This window comes from Hyla sarda, chromosome 8, assembly GCF_029499605.1.
Source record: "Hyla sarda isolate aHylSar1 chromosome 8, aHylSar1.hap1, whole genome shotgun sequence".
NCBI classification, from domain to species: domain Eukaryota; kingdom Metazoa; phylum Chordata; class Amphibia; order Anura; family Hylidae; genus Hyla; species Hyla sarda.
In genome coordinates, this window is record NC_079196.1 from 35,167,478 (window position 1) to 35,187,570 (window position 20,093).

Consider the following 20,093-nt stretch of genomic DNA (forward strand, 5'->3'; position numbering starts at 1 on the left):
CGACACGCCTACTCCATGTATCTCTATGGGAGAGGCGGGGAGGCAGCATTCATGCCTCCCCCCCCATCTCCTATAGAACTGTATGGGGAGAGGGAGTAACCGTCGACCTCTCTTGGTCGACGCTACGTGCATTAGCGCTCTCACTGAGCTCTAATGCGTGGGTCCCGTTTAGGAGATCGCGGGATAGGGGATAAGTGTAATAACGCTGCAGTTGTCCTTTAAAACTTGGACCTAAAGTAAAATCTGTAACAGGCCTGTGCCAGTAGAGTAGAGTAAAGCTTCTCATGGGATAGTATAACCAAACTTTGTTCAACAGGTTTGGACTCTTTATATAGATGTCTTCTTATGTTGTGTTAAAGTCTCAACAACCTACAAAGTGACATGATCAGAGTGGTGCTGCTGCTGGATCTTGGACTTGGTTTCTGTGAAAGCCGACATAGATTAGGCAAAATATGATAAGGAAAGATTTTCATGGAACCCACCCACATGGTACATATAGAAAACTACAGGTTTTAAAGGGGTACGTTTTTTTTTTTAATTCAACTGGTGCTAGAAAGTTAAACAGATTTGTAAATTATATTTTAGAAAAATTGTAATCCTTCCAGTACTTATAAGCTGCTGTATGCTCCACAGGAAGTTATTTTCTCTTTGAATTTCTTTTCTGTCTGATCACATTGCTCTCTGCTGACTCCTCTGTCCATGTCAGCAACTGTCCAGAGCAGTGGAGGTTTGCTATGAGGATCTGCTCCTACCCTGAAAAGTTCCTAACACGGACAGAGGTGTCAGCAGAGAGCACTGTGGTCAGACAGAAAAGAAATTCAAAAAGAAAAGCACTTCCTCTGGAGCATACAGATGCTGATAGGTAGTGGAAGTATTAAGATTTTTAAATAGAAGTAAATTACAAATCTGTTTAACTTTCAGAAAGAAAAGAAATTCAAAAAGAAAAGCACTTCCTATGGAGCATACAGCCGCTGATAGGTAGTGGAAGTATTAAGATTTTTAAATAGAAGAAAATTACAAATCTGTTTAACTTTCTGGCACCAGTTGATTTAAAAAAAAAATAGTTTTCCACTGGAGTACCCCTTTAAACTCGTATAGTTTTATTCATGCCATTAGACAAAATTTTGTGTTTTGAGGCTGTAACTTGTCTCTTCATCAGATGTAAATAGTGGCTGTTCACAATGTTCCAAGGCAGACGCCATCCTTACTGTGGTCAGTGTAAATATTTTGGAAACTGGCCAGTCCCATTAAAGGGGTACTCCGCCCCTAGACATCTTATCCCCTATCGAAAGGATAGGGGATAAGATGTCAGATTGTGGGGGTCCCGCCGCTGGGGACCCCTGGGATCTCAGCTGCAGGACCCACCTGTTGTGGCTTCCGGCAGTGCTGGAGGCTCTCATCCTAACACGGTGACGTGAGATCGTGACGTCACGACTCCACCCAGTGTGACATCACGCCCCGTCCCCTCAATGCAAGTCTATGGCTGCCACGCCCCCTCCCATAGACTTGCATTGAGGGGCGGGGCTTGACGTCACACGGGGGCGGAGTCGTGACTTCACGATCTCACATCACCGTGGTCGGGAGCCGAAGCCTCCAGCGTTTCATAAAGCCGCAACAGGTGATTCCTGCAGCCGACATCCTGGGGGTCCCCCGTGATCTGACATCTTATCCCCTATCCTTTGGATAGGGGATAAGATGTCTAGAGGCGGAGTACCCCTTTAAACTTGTCACATACATAATATACCTCTCAAGTGCACTATCCTTAGGTTTTTCAATAGGGTTAGGAAGAACAAAGTATTGTTTATGTTGAAATCCAACATGCGTGTTGGGACTGGTGGTCTTACCCATACCCATCAGAGTTCATATGTCTCTTCTTTTTCCTGCTGGTGCCGTACATTGTTTTATATAAATGCTGGTGTTGTGGCCAAGGTCACTACTATCAGTGTTATTGGAGATCAAGGATTATTTATAGGAACCAAACATTATATTATAGTTTAGCACGTGCATGATCAAATCTTCTGGTTGGAAGCCTTTTCTGGATTTCGCTTTCCGGATATGACCCTAGTAGTTCTATAACTCCATCCACACTCTGTTTTATTTGCTCCTTTTACGAGGTTTTCCATCAGTTACAATGTGTCTGTGGACATCTCCCTTGTTTGTACTTTTATGATTGCTGTCTATTAAACTTTATATACTAGAATCTTGAGTAACTCATTGCAGATAATCTCTCACTGATTTATTTTTCTCCTCTGTAGGTAATTCACAACACATTATATACTGTACATAGGAAAATGTTTTGTCTTCTATTCTGCTCGGCTCAGGAAGCCTGGTGAAAAAAAAAAAATGCTGTATTCATTTAAGGGGATTAAGACCGTAAAGTGAGAACGCCATAGGAAACGGCCGCGTGTTGTGGTGAAAACGTTATAGTCATCATAAATACTATGTAGATATATTATTAGATCTTGCGCCCCCTGAAAATCTATACAACAATTTCCTTTCAATTCACAGTCTGCTGACGGCTTAAGAATATTGACCCCAGAAGGTGATGATGATCTTCAGGGACTCGCAGAAGGTTCTGACTCTCCTTGCAGACGCTATTAAGACAATTGGTGCAGATAGGGTAAAGGTCCCACGTCAGACCGCGTTAGGCGCAAAATCTCACCCAGCATAAATAAAAAAAACAATAAAGCAGTCCAAAAAAATGGTGCTATGGGGAGTGCCTTAGGCACTCCCCATAGCACCATTTTTTGGACTGCTTTATCTCCTTGCAGAAGCCTCATTCACATGGCGGTATTTGGCTCAGTATTTGGCCCAGTTGAGGGGGGATATAAAAAAAAATTAGCGCCACTTTTTTTGCTTTCGATGCACCACATTCACATTTACTTAAAATGTGGCGCACACTATAAGCACCATGTATGCAGATATTTAGCACCCTGTTAGACTTTTATTTTATTTATTTTTTTAAAGGGGCATGGTCAGGCTTTTTGTGCTATTAACACCCTATTTTCGCCGGTTCTGCACAACTTTCTGGTGCACAAAGTTTCACAGTTTAAGGGGTACTCTGGTGAAAAACTTTTTTTTTTTTTTAAATCAACTGGTGCCAGAAAGTTAAACAGATTTGTAAATTACTTCTATTAAAAAATCTTAATCCTTCCTGTACTTATTAGCTGCTGAATACTACAGCGGAAATTCTTTTCCGTTTGAAACACAGAGCTGTCTGCTGACATCATGACCACAGTGCTCTCTGCTGACATCTCTGTCCATTTTAGGAAGTGTCCAGATTAAAAGGAAATCCCCATAGCAAACATATGCTGTTCTGGACAGTTTCTAAAATGGACAGAGATGTCAGCAGAGAGCACTGTGCTTGTGATGTCAGCAGAGAGCTCTGTGTTTCAAAAAGAAAAGAATTTCCGCTGTTATATTCAGCAGCTAATAAGTACAGGAAGGATTAAGATTTTTTAATAGAAGTAATTTACAAATCTGTGTAACTTTCTGGCACCAGTTGATTAAAAAAAAAAAGTTTTTCACCCCTTTAACCCCTTAAGGACCGGGGGGGTTTTCCGTTTTTGCATTTTCGTTTTTTGCTCCTTGCCTTTAAAAAATCATAACTCTTTCAATTTTGCACCTAAAAATCCATATTATGGCTTATTTTTTGCACCACCAATTCTACTTTGTAATGACGTCAGTCATTTTGCCCAAAAATCTACGGTGAAACGGAAAAAAAAATCATTGTGCGACAAAATTGAAAAAAAAAAAACGCTGTTTTGTAACTTTTGGGGGCTTCCGTTTCTACGTAGTAAATTTTTCGGTAAAAATGACACCTTATCTTTATTCTGTAGGTCCATACGATTAAAATGATATCCTACTTGTATAGGTTTGATTTTGTTGTACTTCTGGAAAAAATCATAACTACATGCAGGAAAATTACTACGTTTAAAATTGTCATCTTCTGACCCCTATAACTTTTTTATTTTTCCGTGTATGGGGCGGTATGAGGGCTCATTTTTTGCGCCGTGATCTGAAGTTTTTAACGGTATAATTTTTGCATTGATAGGACTTATTGATCGCTTTTTATTCATTTTAAATGGATTTTTTTTGCGCGCACACCATTGACCGAGCGGTTTAATTAATTATATATTTTTATAATTCGGACATTTCCGCACGCGGTGATACCATATATGTTTATTTTTATTTACACTGTGTTTTTTTATGGGAAAAGGGGGGTGATTAAAACTTTTAATAGGGGAGGAGTTAAATGATTTTTATTCACTTTTTTTTTTCACTTTTTTTTTGCAGTGTTATAGGTCCCATAGGGACCTATAACACTGCACACACTGATCTCCATCATTGATCACTGGTTTCTCATAGGAAACCAGTGATCGACGATTCTGCCGCATGACTGCTCATGCCTGGATTTCAGGCACTGAGCAGTCATTCGGCGATCGGACAGCGAGGAGGCAGGTAGGGACCCTCCTGCTGTCCTGTAAGCTGTTCGGGATGCCGCGATTTTGCCACGGCTATCCCGAACAGCCCACTGAGTTAACCGGCAACTTTCTCTTTCGCTTTTAGCCACGCGGCTCAGCTCTGAGCGCGCGGCTAAAGGGCTAATAGCGCGGCGGGTCCCGGCTTCACTATGACACCGGGCCCGCCGTGATATGATGCGGGGTTACCGTGTAACCCCACGTTATATAAGGAGAGCAGGACCAAGGACGTACCGGTACATCCTTGGTCCTTAAGGGGTTAATATCAACTAAACCTGGTATTAAATTATGTGTTTTTCACCCCAAATTTTTTAAAGACCAAACACACTTCTGAAAATGAGGCGCAGTTAAGACACTTTGAGGCACAAAAAAAAAAGTCTTTGAATATTTCCCTCAGTATTTTTAAGCCAAACTAGGAGTGGATCCAAACCACAAAAAAGGTACAAATCTTTATTTTTTAATTTTCTTCTCAGTAGGTTCTTGAGTTAGCTTACAAATACTGATGCAAAATACTGAGCTATATGGTGCCGTGTAAAACCATCCATAAGGTTATACTCTTGGTTTTTGCTTGCAAATACTAAAGCAAAATACTGACCTAAACACGATTATGAGGCCCTTGAGCATCATTAAAGGGATATTCCAAATTAAAGGGGTTACCCTGGATTAAAAAAAAAAATGTCTTCAGGTTGTGTGTGGTATTGCAACCCAGTTCTATAGAAGTGAGTGGAGCCAAGTTGTAATACCACACACAACCTGAGAACAGGTGTGGTGCTGTTTTTTATTCATGGATAATCCTTTTAAAACACTTGATTCCTATCCACAGGTATAAGATTGCAGGGGGTCCAACCGCTGCGCTGGGACCTCCCTGTGATCTCAAGAACAGAGACACGAGTGGGACACAATGGGCTGTGTCATTAAGGGGTTAAGGGACAATTTGGGCCAAATTGCACACATGACATCGTTAGTCAGGAATTTTGAATTATTTCTGAGCTGCTTTGTTGGTCTCGGTCCTGAATCAAGAAAAACCTAAACATAAACACGTGATAAATCTGTCGAGAAAATTCACCACACACTGAAAAAGCTGCAAAAAGTGTTTCCTTGTTTAGTACATTTCTAGTTAAAGGGGTAAGGATAGGGATAAGATGGCTGAATGTGGGGCATCCGGCCGCTGAGCTCTTCCACGATCTTTGGGCCGGCACCCTAAACATTATGTTCAGAATGCCAATTTCGGTGGCTGTGGTCCCGACATCATGTCACGTCAGAGCCCCTCCATTCATGTCTAAGGGAGGGGGCGTAACAGCCGTCACGCCCCCTCCCATAGACATGAATGAAGGGGGCCTATCGTGACATTGCCACCACGTCCTCCCGAAGCCGGCATTCAGAACATAATGCTGGATAGCGGAAAAGATGGCTAAGGGCAGAGTACCCCTTTAAATAAATCTGGGCCTTGGTGTGTTGGGATGTCCTTCTGATGTATATCCCAAGTAGACCAAGGTCACCACCAAGCATCTGTACTTCTCCGTACTCTTTTGCCGAGATTGGTGCTGATGAAGGCCATGGGAATTTATTGGGCAAAGATATCAAATTAGAGACATTTTACAGCGTTTTCCTCGCCAAAATCATCCTGTTGGAAGCTAGAAACGTTTTTTGGAAGTATGCGTCCCTTATATGACCTTGCAGTTATATAATGCCATCTATACGCTGCTTGATACGGTCCCTTTATCAGATTGAACTCAGCGGCTGGAAAGATGCCTCACTGATCTTCAAACTGCTCGCGTTTGTAATGTTTTAGTCAGCTTTTTTACACACAAAAAAAAAAATTGAACATCGAGTTTGAATTTGAGCTAATGTGAAAAAATGTCTAACAATCTTCTGTAGCAAACACTGAAAATCATATTTCATTTTTACTTCCCACTTCTTAATGTAATTGCTGCGATTCAGCCCGGGAGAAGGCGGCAGTAAATATTTATAATTGGGCTGTACTAATGGATTCCTTAGATTAGGAGAAATTATCAATAACAAATCATTTATAAAGCGTTTCTAGTGGAAGTGAAAAATTTCAAGATATTAAAATATTTATCTACAGACTGCACATTACATAAATAGCATGCAGAGGAACATTATTCTGAGGGTAGGGATATGGGAGTGATACACGATTAAAGAATGGCCTAATAAACATTTATCCCAGGTTTCTTCTTGAAATCTGACCAAAGAAGTTCATAGCAGAATGTCCGACCTATCAGGCTGCAGTCATAATATTTGTAAGTCTGTTAAGTCATGGATGACTGGAAACCAAGACTTCATAGTATTCGTAGTAGCTACTCAACCCAGTATATTACCATTATTACCAGCAATGACACCAGGCTACCGAAGGAATGAACCTGGACTTGATCACAACATGCAGATAACAGAGTAGATTCAATGGGATGAGGATCAGCACAGATAAAGACTAGAGTTGAGCGAGCAAGAATTCGATACAAACTTCGGGGTGTGGGGGGTTCATGGCTTGCCAAAATTTTTAACAATGACAATGTCAGGATTGAGCTGTGTTTGTAGCTGACAGCAGCTAGTACAGCTCAGCCCAGCAAGGCAGGAGCTAATTAGTGCTGCTGAGCAGCACTAGTTAACTTATTTGGGGGAATGGGGGGTGTATATCATAAACAGCAATCTATATGGCTTTATAATGTATACAATGAAGAAAGTGATAGAGTGATTGTCGCTGGTCTGGGTCTCTTCTTGTGTAGCCCCGCCTCTAGGGATGATGTCAAGAGGGGTTTGATGGTTTGTTGTGAAAAAGAGTTAAGTTGAACTCTAACTTTGTGGCGAAGTTTGGGAAAGCTCGCTCCATTCTTCTAAAGACAAAAGGTCACTATAGGTCCCTTTAATCTCTGGTGTTCAGTAGGGGTGTAGTAAATGGATTACAGCCAGTAATATCTTCTGATATGTCTCACTATGTCTCAATATCTTCTTCTTATATGCTGTCCAAAAATTTTGGATAAAAGAATGCCATGTGTTAATTTTTTTCCTGGAGTTAGTTAAGTCAAATCTCCAGGTCTTTTTTTTTTTTGGCTAATATATCTGTGCCATTACATCCATACCTCCTCCCATCCAGAGGCTTAGTTGTCAGGAGGGCAGAGGGGGCAATGGTTCTAGGTCAACTTATATAGTAAGGCCTACAGTATTTACCGTACACCATACATTTTCATAGGCTGTGTGATGCAGTGATGTCATCAAGAATTGCCAGAATTGATCCACGCATTGAATGAAGGTTGGGTAAGTATTTTTTTTTTTTTCAGGGGCACATTTACTATATGGAGACATCTCAAATGTTTTGGGGCACTATATGAGCACTGTACAAGCAGTAATGGGGCACTAGTAATGTAACAAAGGGGGGCACTTTTTCTGTGTGGCATCGCTATTACAGTGTGTGAACACAGAGGAGGGCACAGTTACAGTGTGGGGTACAAAGAGGGGCTGGGACAATGTCTGTTTGAATGACCATGCCCCCCATACCAAAGGGTTCAGGAAAATGTAGTTCTGTGCTGATGTCATTAAAGAGGTACTCAGCTGCTCAGCGTTTGGAACAGAATGTCATGAGGGGGCGGGGCTATGACATCACAAGCTTTCGGTGCCGAACATTTTGTTACAAACGCTGAGAAGCGGAGTACCCCTTTAAGAAGTAAGGTCCTATACATAGATATTTTACTATTATGATGTCTTTGCAATTCAGAAGACTCAGTCTGGACTAAAAAGTTCCTGAAGCACAAGGGTCTGATCCTCAAGCACAAGGGTCTGATTGAGTAGACTTACACTAGACTTTCTGCTCAAAAATTTTAGCAAAGTACTGTACCTGAGTCATTGGAGTTATTGATTCTAACTATGATACTGGTTTAATGGAGGGACCATATGGTCGCCTGGTTCAAGCCAAATTCCATTAGCAAAACATATTTTCTAAATTTGATATGAATTGCTTTTCCATCCTAAGGCTAGGTTACAGTCTAAGTCTAAAACTCCATTCGGGGTCTTTGTCATAGAATCCATCCTAATTAGAGATGAGCGAATCGAAGCTGACGACCCCAAATTCGTTACGAATTTCATGAAATATTCGCTTTCCATCGATTCTATTGTGCGAATCACTTCATTAAACTCCATTTACTGCGGCCCAGGCTCCAGGGCATCTAAAATTACGCAACCACATGTCAGTACATGGGGCAAGGAATGCTGGGAAGGCGGGAAGGGAAGTAGGCGGGATGACCCTGAATCCCATGCAGGATGCAGCCTATCAGCAGCCAGTCACCCCTGTGATGTCACAGCCCTATATATTCGGCAGCCATTTTGCAGCTCTTCAAATCATTCATTACACTGCATAAAGACAGGACGGACATCGCTGTGTGTGTGTTACACAGAAAAGCTAATTCCAGCAACATTTCACATCCTAGTCACATCAGTGTTCTGGTGGACGGAGAGCATTGTTTTTCACTGAAAAGGATTTTTACTGCAGCCATAAACCTCCCAGTCACTTTCTACAGCATTGTATTACAGAGAGGGGCAGAATGTGTGTTGCCTCATACATTTCAACAAGCTACCTCAACTTCATAAACCTTAGCAGAGGAGGCAGAAATAATTTTTCAGTGCAATTCTGTGTCTTTGTTCCACAGCAAATCATCTGCTGGTTATACTAGTCTGTAGACGGTATAATACCCAGCAGTCCATTCCTAATAGTCTTTGACAGAGTGAAATTTTGTGTTTAGTACACAGCTTTTAGTGCTGCAGTACTGTTGTATTCTGCTGGTGTTGTGCAAAAATACTTTTTTTTAAGTGTACTGTACCACATTTTTCTGCCCTCATAAGTGCATACCACATACGTACATCTAAGTAGTGTACTATTTTGTACCTGTTTATCTGTCCAGGGTCTATATACTCTGAAAGGACAGCCAATAGCACACACCTGCTGCTGTTCTAGACAAATACCGTTTTAAGCGTAGTAAAGCGTATTGTACTCCCCTCATATACGCAATAAGTATTTAAGGCAGCAGAGTAGTGAAATTTAAATTTCAAAATCCTTAAAGGGTATTCCGGGCAAAAACATTTTATCCCCTATCGAAAGGATAGGGGATAAGATGTCTGATTGCGGGGGCCCGCCGCTGGGACCCACCCGCGATCTCCCCGCAGCAGCCCGCATTCTATGCGTAGCTGCGTCTGAATTTTCGGAAACCACCGGGCTTCTGAAACGGGGACGTGATGTCATGCCACACCCCCTCCGTTCATGTCTATGGGAGGGGGCGTTGCAGCCGTTATGCCCCCTCCCATAGAAATGAATGGAGGGGGCGTGGTGTGACGTCTCGGAAGCCCGGCGGTATCCAAAACTTCAGATGCAGCTACGCATAGAATGCGGGCTGCTGTGGGGAGATTGCGGGGGGTCCCAGCGGCAGGCCTCCCGCGATCAGACATATTATCCCCTATCCTTTCGATAGGGGATAAGATGTTTTTGCCCGGAATACCCCTTTAATTTCAATTAAAAAATCTTACATTTAAATGTAAAAATCTTAAATTTCAATGGTCTTGTCATGCTTCTGCCAACTCCAGGCTGTGTCATTCAGCCACTATATGGTCTCCTAATGCTGCCAACACCTTCACGCTGTGTCATTCAGCCACTGTATGGTGTCCTCATGCTGCCATCACCTCCACGCTGTGTCATTCAGCCACTATATGGTCTCTTCATGCTTCAGCCACATCCAAGCTTTTTCAGTCAGCCACTATATGTTGTCCTCATGCTTCAGCCTCATTCAAGCTGTATCATTCAGCCACTGTATGTCTCCTCATGCTTCAGCCACATCCAAGCTTTTCCATTCAGCCACTATATGGTCTCCTCATGCTGCCAACACCTCCACGCTGTGTCATATAGCCACTATATGGTCTCCTCATACTGATGCCACCTCCAGGCTCTTTCATTGTGCCGCTCTGCGGCAGTGTTTATAAAAGCGATGCCTGTAATCTGCATGTCATTCTGAATAACATTGTTATTTCACTACCCCAGCACACTCCATATGCGTGTTAGATCACAGCAAAGTGTTCTACACCCCTATTGAGGCTCTCTGTAGTCCAGAAATATCTGTTATTAATATAAATTCACCGAGAATAAATTCAGATCAAACCAAATTTTTTCGAAAAATTTGGCCGATTACAATTTTTCAAAAGTTCGCTCATCTCTAGTCCTACTGACTGGACAACAAATGTAGCATACAGTACAGATTCTTTTGTCCCGTCAAATCCAGACAAATAAACAAACAAACATTATAGGAGTATTCTGTTGCCATTACAAAAATTATTACGATACTGGGGCCTTTGAAAAAGAGAAAAAAAATCATACTTACCTACCTCACAGCTCCAGTTCACCTTCCAGAAGATGTTCCCCCAATCTTCAGTCTTCTTTTTGCTTCTAAGACCAGTGCTCTGTGCTGGACCTGTGGGCTCAGACAATCAATGGCCAAAAAAGGGACACCACTGCGGCCACTTATGGTCTGAGCAAGGAAGTCCTGCAGAAAATGCTTGTCCTGGAAGCAAGAAGAAGACAAAAGATTGCTGGGCTGGACAAGGTGATCGGGAAAAAAAGTTTTTTTTTACTCGTACAAGCTCTAGAATTCCTCTTTGAAGTCAATGGGGTCCATCAGGTCCTGTTGGTGCCTGCGTGCAGCTGACCGCTGTGCAGCTGACCGCTCTGAACACCACTGTTGAACAGAATCTACAATGTAGGCCCCAAACAAAGCCTCTGAGAACCCAGGCCAAGCTTTCCTTCCATTTTCTCTGATTACCTCTTATTCCCAGTCCCAGCTACCAATGACCACTATTGATGACCACCCCGTCTATGCTTGAGGACAGTGCTGCCCTTCCATCTAAATCCAGTTAGATTATATGCTCTCTATACTTTGAGGCCTTATTGTGTGTGACTAACCATTAGTATATATGTTCTTGATGTACCATCTTATGATCCTTGGCCATCACATGATTGTATTTTATTGTGTATTGGTAATATTGTGTTCTTATGAAATTATCTCAGATTTTATTCTTCTCCATCTATAATATATTCTGCTTTCTCTCGCGCTGTATCTTACAGACCTGCCTGTACGCTCATCCCCAGAACTTCCACTTTCACAGTGGGTGCCCACAACAACCGTATTACACAGTTGAAGGTCTGCTATAGAAATTGGCCAACTTCCTTGAGATTTACACTTTCTTAGGTTTGCTGAGGGCATTCTGTTAGATAACAAATGATGTACATAATCTTTAGTGTTTCTCAATGACAATACATCATCCTACAAAGTGAATGCAGATTTAAGACTTCAAGGTTAGTCTAGCATGAAATTGACTTCCCCGTACTATTGCATTCGCCTTCTGCTGATAACTTGTGGAATGCCCAGGAAATGATTAGTGTAGTCTGTGACTTTACAACCTGCTAAATAGGAGATGAGTAAAGAACAACAATAAAATAAACTGGACCCGCTTCACCTCTTCTCTTGCTCTGTATCTGATTGAGGCTTCTATCTGTGCTCAGGAGTCGGCTTCCCACATTCACTTAAGCTGAATACCAAACAGAAGCATCTGCAAAAGTCTATTTTGTATAGTGTTCAGTCAGCTGCTTACCGTAGCTGGAGGTTAGGGGGCCAAATCACAGTATCTCATCTAAGGTCTTTCCGTCATTTCAAGGGAATTAGTTCTGCCTTAGATGCCATGTTTGAAGCAGAAAGTCAAAATAAATAAATAAAATATTATAAACAATGTTCTAATACAACATTTCTGGAATTCCATGGTGGATCTCAGGTATATTGCACAGTAAGCACATTCTACATGTGGTTTCCCTCTTCACATTGCGAGGTTGAGCGCAGAAGGGTTATATAGCTATTATTAACCTGAATGTGTCTCTTTTTCTATTTGTGGGTTTTCAGGGCCAGCCTGAGGCTATGTGCACAAAAACCATGCCCGTGTGTAAAGCTGTGTAGTGATTTTTTTCACTTGATTTGAATGGGACCTTTAGAGTAGGACCACATGAAAAAATTGACAAAAAAAATGCAGTGTGAACATGGTCTTGGCTTATACCAAACACTGTGCTGGAATTTTTTGTTGTTGACACCTTGTCACGATTCGGCTTACAGGTTGTGGATCCTCTGTGTCAGCGAGGGATTGGCGTGGACCGTGCTGGTGGACCGGTTCTAAGAGGCTACTGGTGTTCACCAGAGCCCGCCGCAAAGCGGGATGGTCTTGCTGCGGCAGTAGCAACCAGGTCGTATCCACTAGCAACGGCTCAACCTCGCTGACTGCTGAGAAGGCGTGGGACAGAAGGATTAGGCAGAGGCAAGGTCAGACGTAGCAGAAGGTCGGGGCAGGCGGCAAGGTTCGTAGTCAAGATGGATAGCAGGAGTTCAGGTAACACAGGCTTTGGACAACACTAAACGCTTTCACTGGCACAAGGCAACAAGATCCGGCAAGGGAGTGCAAGGAGTGATGTGATATAGCCAGGGAGCAGGTGGAAGCCAATTAAGCTAATTGGGCCAGGCACCAATCATTGGTGCACTGGCCCTTTAAGTCTCAGAGAGCTGGCGCGCGCGCGCCCTAGAGAGCGGAGCCGCGCGTGCCAGCACATGACAGCAGGGGACCGGGACGGGTAAGTGACTTGGGATGCGATTCGTGAGCGGGCGCGTCCCGCTGTGCGAATCGCATCCCCGACGGCCATGTCAGTGCAGCGCTCCCGGTCAGCGGGACTGACCGGGGCGCTGCAGGGAGAGAGACGCCGTGAGCGCTCCGGGGAGGAGCAGGGACCCGGAGCGCTCGGCGTAACAGTACCCCCCCCCCCTTAGGTCTCCCCCTTTTTTTGTCCGACAACTGCTTTACCTGGGACGAGGACACCGGGAGTGAATGGAGGGTTTCCTCAAAGGCAGGCAGTACAGCAGGAGTGGGAATGGGGAGGGAGGGCAGAGGGTGAAGCTTGGCACGGGGCAGTGTGTCACCAGGACGGGGGCCATGAGGAGGCACTGAGGCTTGCCTGACGGGACTGGGGGGGGGGGGGGAGAGGCATTTCTTATGGCAAGCAGAGTCCCAGTTCTTGATCTCCCCGGTGGTCCAGTCAAGGGTGGGAGAATGAAGCCGGAGCCATGGCAGACCGAGGAGGACCTCAGAGGTACAGTTGGGAAGGACGAAGAATTCAATCATTTCGTGATGGGGTCCAATACACATTAAGAGGGGTTTTGTGCGGTAACGCACGGTGCAATCCAATCTGACTCCGTTGACCGCGGAAATATAGAGTGGCTTCACGAGACGGGTCACCGGGATGCAGAATTTATTCACCAAAGACTCCAAAATAAAATTCCCAGAGGCACCAGAGTCCAAGCAGGCCACGGCTGAGAGGGAGGAGTTGGCAGAAGGAGAGATCCGCACGGGCACCGTGAGACGTGGAGAAGCAGATTTTGAACCAAGAGACGCCACACCCACGTGAGCTGGGTGCGTGCGTTTCCTAGACGTGGAGGACGAATAGGGCAATCCACCAAGAAATGCTCGGTACTGGCACAGTACAGACAAAGATTTTCTTCCCTACGGCGATTCCTCTCTTCCTGGGTCAGGCGAGACCGATCCACTTGCATGGCCTCCTCGGCGGGAGGCCCAGGCGTAGATTGCAAAGGATACTGTGGGAGAGGTGCCCAGAGATCTAAGTCTTTTTCCTGGCGGAGCTCCTGATGTCTCTAAGAAAAACGCATGTCAATGCGTGTGGCCAAATGGATAAGTTCTTGCAGGTTGGCAGGAATCTCTCGTGCGGCCAGCACATCCTTGATGCTACTGGATAGGCCTTTTTTAAAGGTCGCGCAGAGAGCCTCGTTATTCCATGATAATTCGGAAGCAAGAGTACGAAATTGGATGGCGTACTCGCCCACTGAAGAATTACCCTGGACCAGGTTCAGCAGGGCAGTCTCGGCAGAAGAAGCTCGGGCTGGTTCCTCGAAGACACTACGGACTTCAGCGAAGAAGGACTGGACTGTGGCTGTGGCAGGATCATTGCGGTCCCAGAGCGGTGTGGCCCAAGACAAGGCCTTTCCTGAAAGAAGGCTCACTACGAACGCCACCTTAGACCGTTCTGTAGGAAACAAGTCCGACAACATCTCCATATGCAGGGAACATTGAGACAAAAATCCACGGCAGAGTCTAGAGTCCCCATCAAATTTGTCCGGCAGGGACAAGCGGAGGCTAGGAGCGGCCACTCGCTGCGGAGGAGGTGCAGGAGCTGGCGGAGGAGATGGTTGCTGCTGTAGCAGAGGCAGAAGTTGCTGTAACATGGCGGTCAACTGCGACAGCTGCTGTCCTTTTTGGGCAATCTGCTGCGATTGCTGAGCGACCACCGTGGGAAGGTCAGCGAGACTTGGCAGCGGCACCTCAGCGGGATCCATGGCCGGATCTACTGTCACGATTCGGCTTACAGGTTGTGGATCCTCTGTGTCAGCGAGGGATTGGCATGGACCGTGCTGGTGGACCGGTTCTAAGAGGCTACTGGTGTTCACCAGAGCCCGCCGCAAAGCGGGATGGTCTTGCTGCGGCAGTAGCAACCAGGTCGTATCCACTAGCAACGGCTCAACCTCGCTGACTGCTGAGAAGGCGTGGGACAGAAGGACTAGGCAGAGGCAAGGTCAGATGTAGCAGAAGGTCGGGGCAGGCGGCAAGGTTCGTAGTCAAGATGGATAGCAGGAGTTCAGGTAACACAGGCTTTGGACAACACTAAACGCTTTCACTGGCACAAGGCAACAAGATCCGGCAAGGGAGTGCAGGGGAAGTGATGTGATATAGCCAGGGAGCAGGTGGAAGCCAATTAAGCTAATTGGGCCAGGCACCAATCATTGGTGCACTGGCCCTTTAAGTCTCAGAGAGCTGGCGCGCGCGCGCCCTAGAGAGCGGAGCCGCGCGCGCCAGCACATGACAGCAGGGGACCGGGACGGGTAAGTGACTTGGGATGCGATTCGCGAGCGGGCGCGTCCCGCTGTGCGAATCGCATCCCCGACGGCCATGTCAGTGCAGCGCTCCCGGTCAGCGGGACTGACTGGGGCGCTGCAGGGAGAGAGACGCCGTGAGCGCTCCGGGGAGGAGCAGGGACCCGGAGCGCTCGGCGTAACACACCTCTACCTTCATAACTGTCATAGTGTGCAGAAGCCCTCAAAAAGAACCTGTCAGGTCCCTAAAGTCTTATAAGCCCTCCGGGCACTAAACTAAACTAACTAAGATTACATTCCCTAACTACTCCTAATACCCCTCCTGCCCTTAAATTTTTTTTCGAGCTATAAAAAGCTCTGTATCATACCTTTCCCCTTGCTTACATTGTGTGAGCTCCCGGCAGGTGAAAGTGGGTGTTCCCCAGCAGGTGTGACATCACTGAAGCCTGTGAGAGCTGTGCCTTGCCATGCCCCACACACTTCCTGAGTTTGGTCTCCTGCCAGGCTGGGAGGAGACTAACTAACTGTTTGACTTGTGGCAGGGAACAGAACAGAGCCACCTAATGGCTGTTTTTCAATCACATTAAAAGCATATAAAGGTTGAGAATTTTAACAGCAAGTAAAAACCAAAGAACATTATAATTACATAAGGAACAATATAATAAAAGTTTAGTTTGGTGATAGGTCCTCTTGGAGCTGAGAAGATCACATAGTTTGAGAAGCAGTCAATATAGATGAGGGAGGTGTGTGTGCCTCAGCCAATCAGGGACAATCACACACTGCATACTGAAGAGATGGCTCCTGAGCTGACAAGGGAGTATAAGGTCACAAAAGTGACGTGTCAAACCCAGAAAACTGGTGCCTCTCAGTCAACATGTGTGATAATGTAATGTCTTAGTTCAGGACATGGTCATGCACTACACTTAGGCCCTGTCAGGTAGAGTCCCTCAGTGACCTGGGGCATCTCCTGCAGTGTCTCCACTTCTGTTATTATAAGTGTCATTTATGGTCATAGGATTATAGTCATTGTCCTAATGTATAGCTAGTCTAAAGGACCTGTAGAATGTCACTTGTTATTGTGTCACATTATGTTACCTAGATAGCACCAGCTTAACCTATGACCCGCAGCTTGACTAATGGGCCCCACTATAAAAAGGGGTGGCCATTACAATTAATTTTCTTATCTCTTGTACCATCAGTCTTTACTGAGACCAGAAACCACCAGAGATCTCAGTGCTATTGACCAGCATCTGGAAGGCCGCAAAGCTACAGTCATTCCAGTAAGTCAAAAGTCTATGTCTGCTGTAACTACAAATAGTTAGGTCCAGTCTATGCTCAAGCCTGAAGTCAAATCTCTAAAGTCTATAACAAGTTGGTCCCAGCAAGCTGTGAGGTCCTTCTGGGTTCCTGGCCACCTCTCTGGGATTCTGGCCTAGCTATGAAGATAATTCCATCTGTTTTAACTCAGTAAAGTCTCCATTAACCAATACCTGGTTGTTGACTCTGCTTTCACTATCTAGCCATTGGAATAGCGTAGATGCTGTTTGTGTGGTTCTGGTAGCCAAAAACCACTCTGGCTTCACGAACACTAAGGGTTAACAACATCTTGCCCTAGGGGTTAATACCATCTGGCCCCAACACCTCTACACCCGGTGGTCTAGCCATACACTGTGGGTCACCAAAATAAGAATGGCTGGAGTTCTCCTTTAACCACTTAATAACACAGACCATTTTGGGACCTGAGGGAACCGAAAATGTTAATTTGTATTTATTTTTATTTTTTTCTCGCCTTCTAAAAATCATTACTTTTATATTTCCATCCACAGACCCATATGATGGCTTATTTTTTACGTGACCAATTTTACTTTGTGATGACACCTTTTATTTTACCATACAATGTATTGCATAGCACTGATCAGTACTATTAGCAATCTACTTCTCTGGTCTGCTGGAGAGAAGAAGATGCCAGAAGGAGGGACGGAGGCAGGTGAGGGAGACCTCAGTCCACCATCTTGGATGATCTGATCCCCGAGACAGTGTTGCGGGCGATCATCCATTCAAAGTGCTGCATGTATGTCCTGGTGCATTAATTACCACAACGTACATTTACGTTCCATATCGTTAAGGGGTTAAGCTTCCTCTCATTCACCCCTTGGGGAAAAACTACTTACATCATTGCAGGAGGCAGAGCTGCAGTGCATGTAATCCTGCTGCTTCTGACATTGACCTTGGCTGTCTGGTATGCTGGGAGTTGTAGTTTTGCAACAGCTGGAGACAAACTGTTTGGTAAACACAGCCTTAGAGGTGTCTACCGGAAGCAAAAACCTCACTATGGCTGGTTTTGTAGCTGAACCTCATTCAAACTCATATTTTTTTAACATCTAGATGTAATCTCTACAAAATATTGATTCACTCTAGTGATGCTTAGCTTTCCTTACCTCGTACCGAAATGAATTGTCCTGTTTTGATCGTATCAAAAGTTTACAGTACAAGGTCCTCTCACCTTTCTGTACTGTAAAATACACGAAAAAATATTTGAGGCCATAAAAGAACATTCTATTAGTGTCAATTGAACCATAAGGCACCGGCTGCTTAGGAGTGTGAGGGTTCACTCTGTAGAAGATTTTTTTGATGTATGAAGCTTCTGAGGGATCAAGGATAATATATAGAGAGAGGTGACCTTTATATATAGCTATGAGCGAGCGATGATCGCTTGACTGGTGCCGTTTCTGTTGAATATTGTCAAGTGAAACATTCAAAGGTAAGAAAGCAATCCAGAGGCCAAATAACTGTAGAAAAAGTCACTTACAGGCCTTGAAGGCAATAATAAAAAGACACGCTCCAACACCGCCACTGCGTTTAACAGAGAGGAGAAATCAGATGGAGTGAATTATGATAAAATAGCCGGTGACTCGCCGGGTGACACAGCGGGAAATGAAATGATGGAGGACACTTTACTTCTTTTGTTCCTTTCAGCTTCAATGTGAAGTGTTTATTTATTCTGTTAATTGAAAAATCTAGTGGCTGAATTCTATCGGCAATTTGCTTTGATACTTTGTAAAACACATTATAATATTCTCCCCTGACTCTAATTGAAGTCAGTTTTGATGTGCTACATAAAAAACAAAGATGTGCGCCATAAGGTAAATGTTCGGAAAGTTTTCTGCTCGTTCTTTTACCGTCTTGAAACAGATGATATTACGGATTCCATTAATTTTATTAGGCTTTATGCTTTTGCACAGAATTTTTAGGAGTCATCTCTCATCTGTGGAGAAACCTGGTGACAGGTGTTCAATTCTGCTGCAACGTCTCCACAGGTGAACTGGAGGATCGTACGGTTCTCACTAAAAACAATGAGCTGTCGTGTAAGGCATGGATATGTCGTGTCCTCCAGGGAGGGAGGAAGGGTGGGAAAGAGATAGGGAGGAGGAGTGGGAGGGAGGAAGAAAGGAAGATTGGGAGGAAGGAAGGAAGAGAGGGAGGGCGGAAGGAAGAGAGGGAGGGAGGTAGGAAGATTGGGAGGGAGGGAAGAAGGAAGGAAGATTGAGAGGGAGGAAGAAAGAAAGGAAGGGAGGGAGGGCAGAAGGAAGATTGGGAGGTAGGAAGGATGGAGGAAGGGAGGGAGGGAGGGAGGGAGAGAGGAAGGAAGGAAGGAAGGAAGGAAGGAAGGAAGGAAGGGAGGGAGGGAGGAAGGAAGGAAGGAAGGGAGATAGGAAGCAGGGGGAAGAGAAGGATGGAAGGAAGGAGGGGGAAGAGAAGGAAGGAAGCAGGGTGGAGGGAAGGAAGGAGGGAGGGAGAAGGGAAGGAAAGAGGGATGGAAGAAGAGAAGGAGGAGGGACAAAAGAAGGAAGGGAGCAGAGAGGGAGGAGCGAAGGAGGGAGAAAGCAGGGAGAAGGAAGGAAGGAGGGAACGAAGGGAGGAAGTAGGGAGAAGAGAAGCAAGTAAGGGAATAAAGAAGGGAGGGAGCAAGGAGGAGAGAAGAAAGGAAGAAGAAAGAAAAGAAAGAGAGAGGAATTAGAGAGGAGAGAAGGAAGGAAGAAAGGAAAAGAGAAAGCAGGATGGAGAGAAGGAAGAAAAAGAGGAGAAAGGGAGGAAGAAGGGAAGCAGGGTGGATGGAAGATGGAGGGGAGAAAGCAGAAAGAAGAGGAGAAAGGAAAGAAGGAAAGAGAAAGGAAGGAAGGAAGGGAGGAGAAAAATAATGAAGGGGTGAAGAAAGGAAGCTCTTTATAGTAATTTGCCATGATGTTACAAGATATGCCACTGTAACATCTGAAGTTGGTTTTGGGCTAACAACCTGTTTACAGAGGGTTTTTAGGCAGATACAAATATACATTTGTATATCCATCAGTAAGCTGGTGTTGGTTAAGTCAAATAAACTGCAGTGACATCACAACTGATAGTTTTCAGGCAGGTAACATGCTGTAGCATCACCAGTGTATATTACACAAACTGTTGTGACATCACAGCTGTTAGATACAATTGTATCATATATCTATTGTGTTATAGAGTGTTTCAGTTAGATAATTGACTATTACATCACAAATCTTGTTTTGTCAGGCAAGCTGCTGTGATGTCATAAATGGTCTACAGAAAAGCTACTGTTCCATTTCTAGTGTCAGTCAGGGGTGGACATACCATATGCATCGAC

General features: G+C 44.7%; 1 protein-coding gene and 1 long non-coding RNA gene across 9 annotated transcripts in view; one reads left to right on the top strand and one right to left on the bottom strand.

Moving 5' to 3' along the window:
* Window positions 1-20,093, top strand: part of GALNT13 (polypeptide N-acetylgalactosaminyltransferase 13) — a 354,352-nt gene that overhangs the window by 136,346 nt on the left and 197,913 nt on the right. The window lies entirely within an intron of this gene.
* LOC130285192 (uncharacterized) overlaps window positions 1-20,093 on the bottom strand; it is a 120,129-nt gene that overhangs the window by 25,726 nt on the left and 74,310 nt on the right. The gene's annotated exons all lie outside the window — the stretch shown is intronic.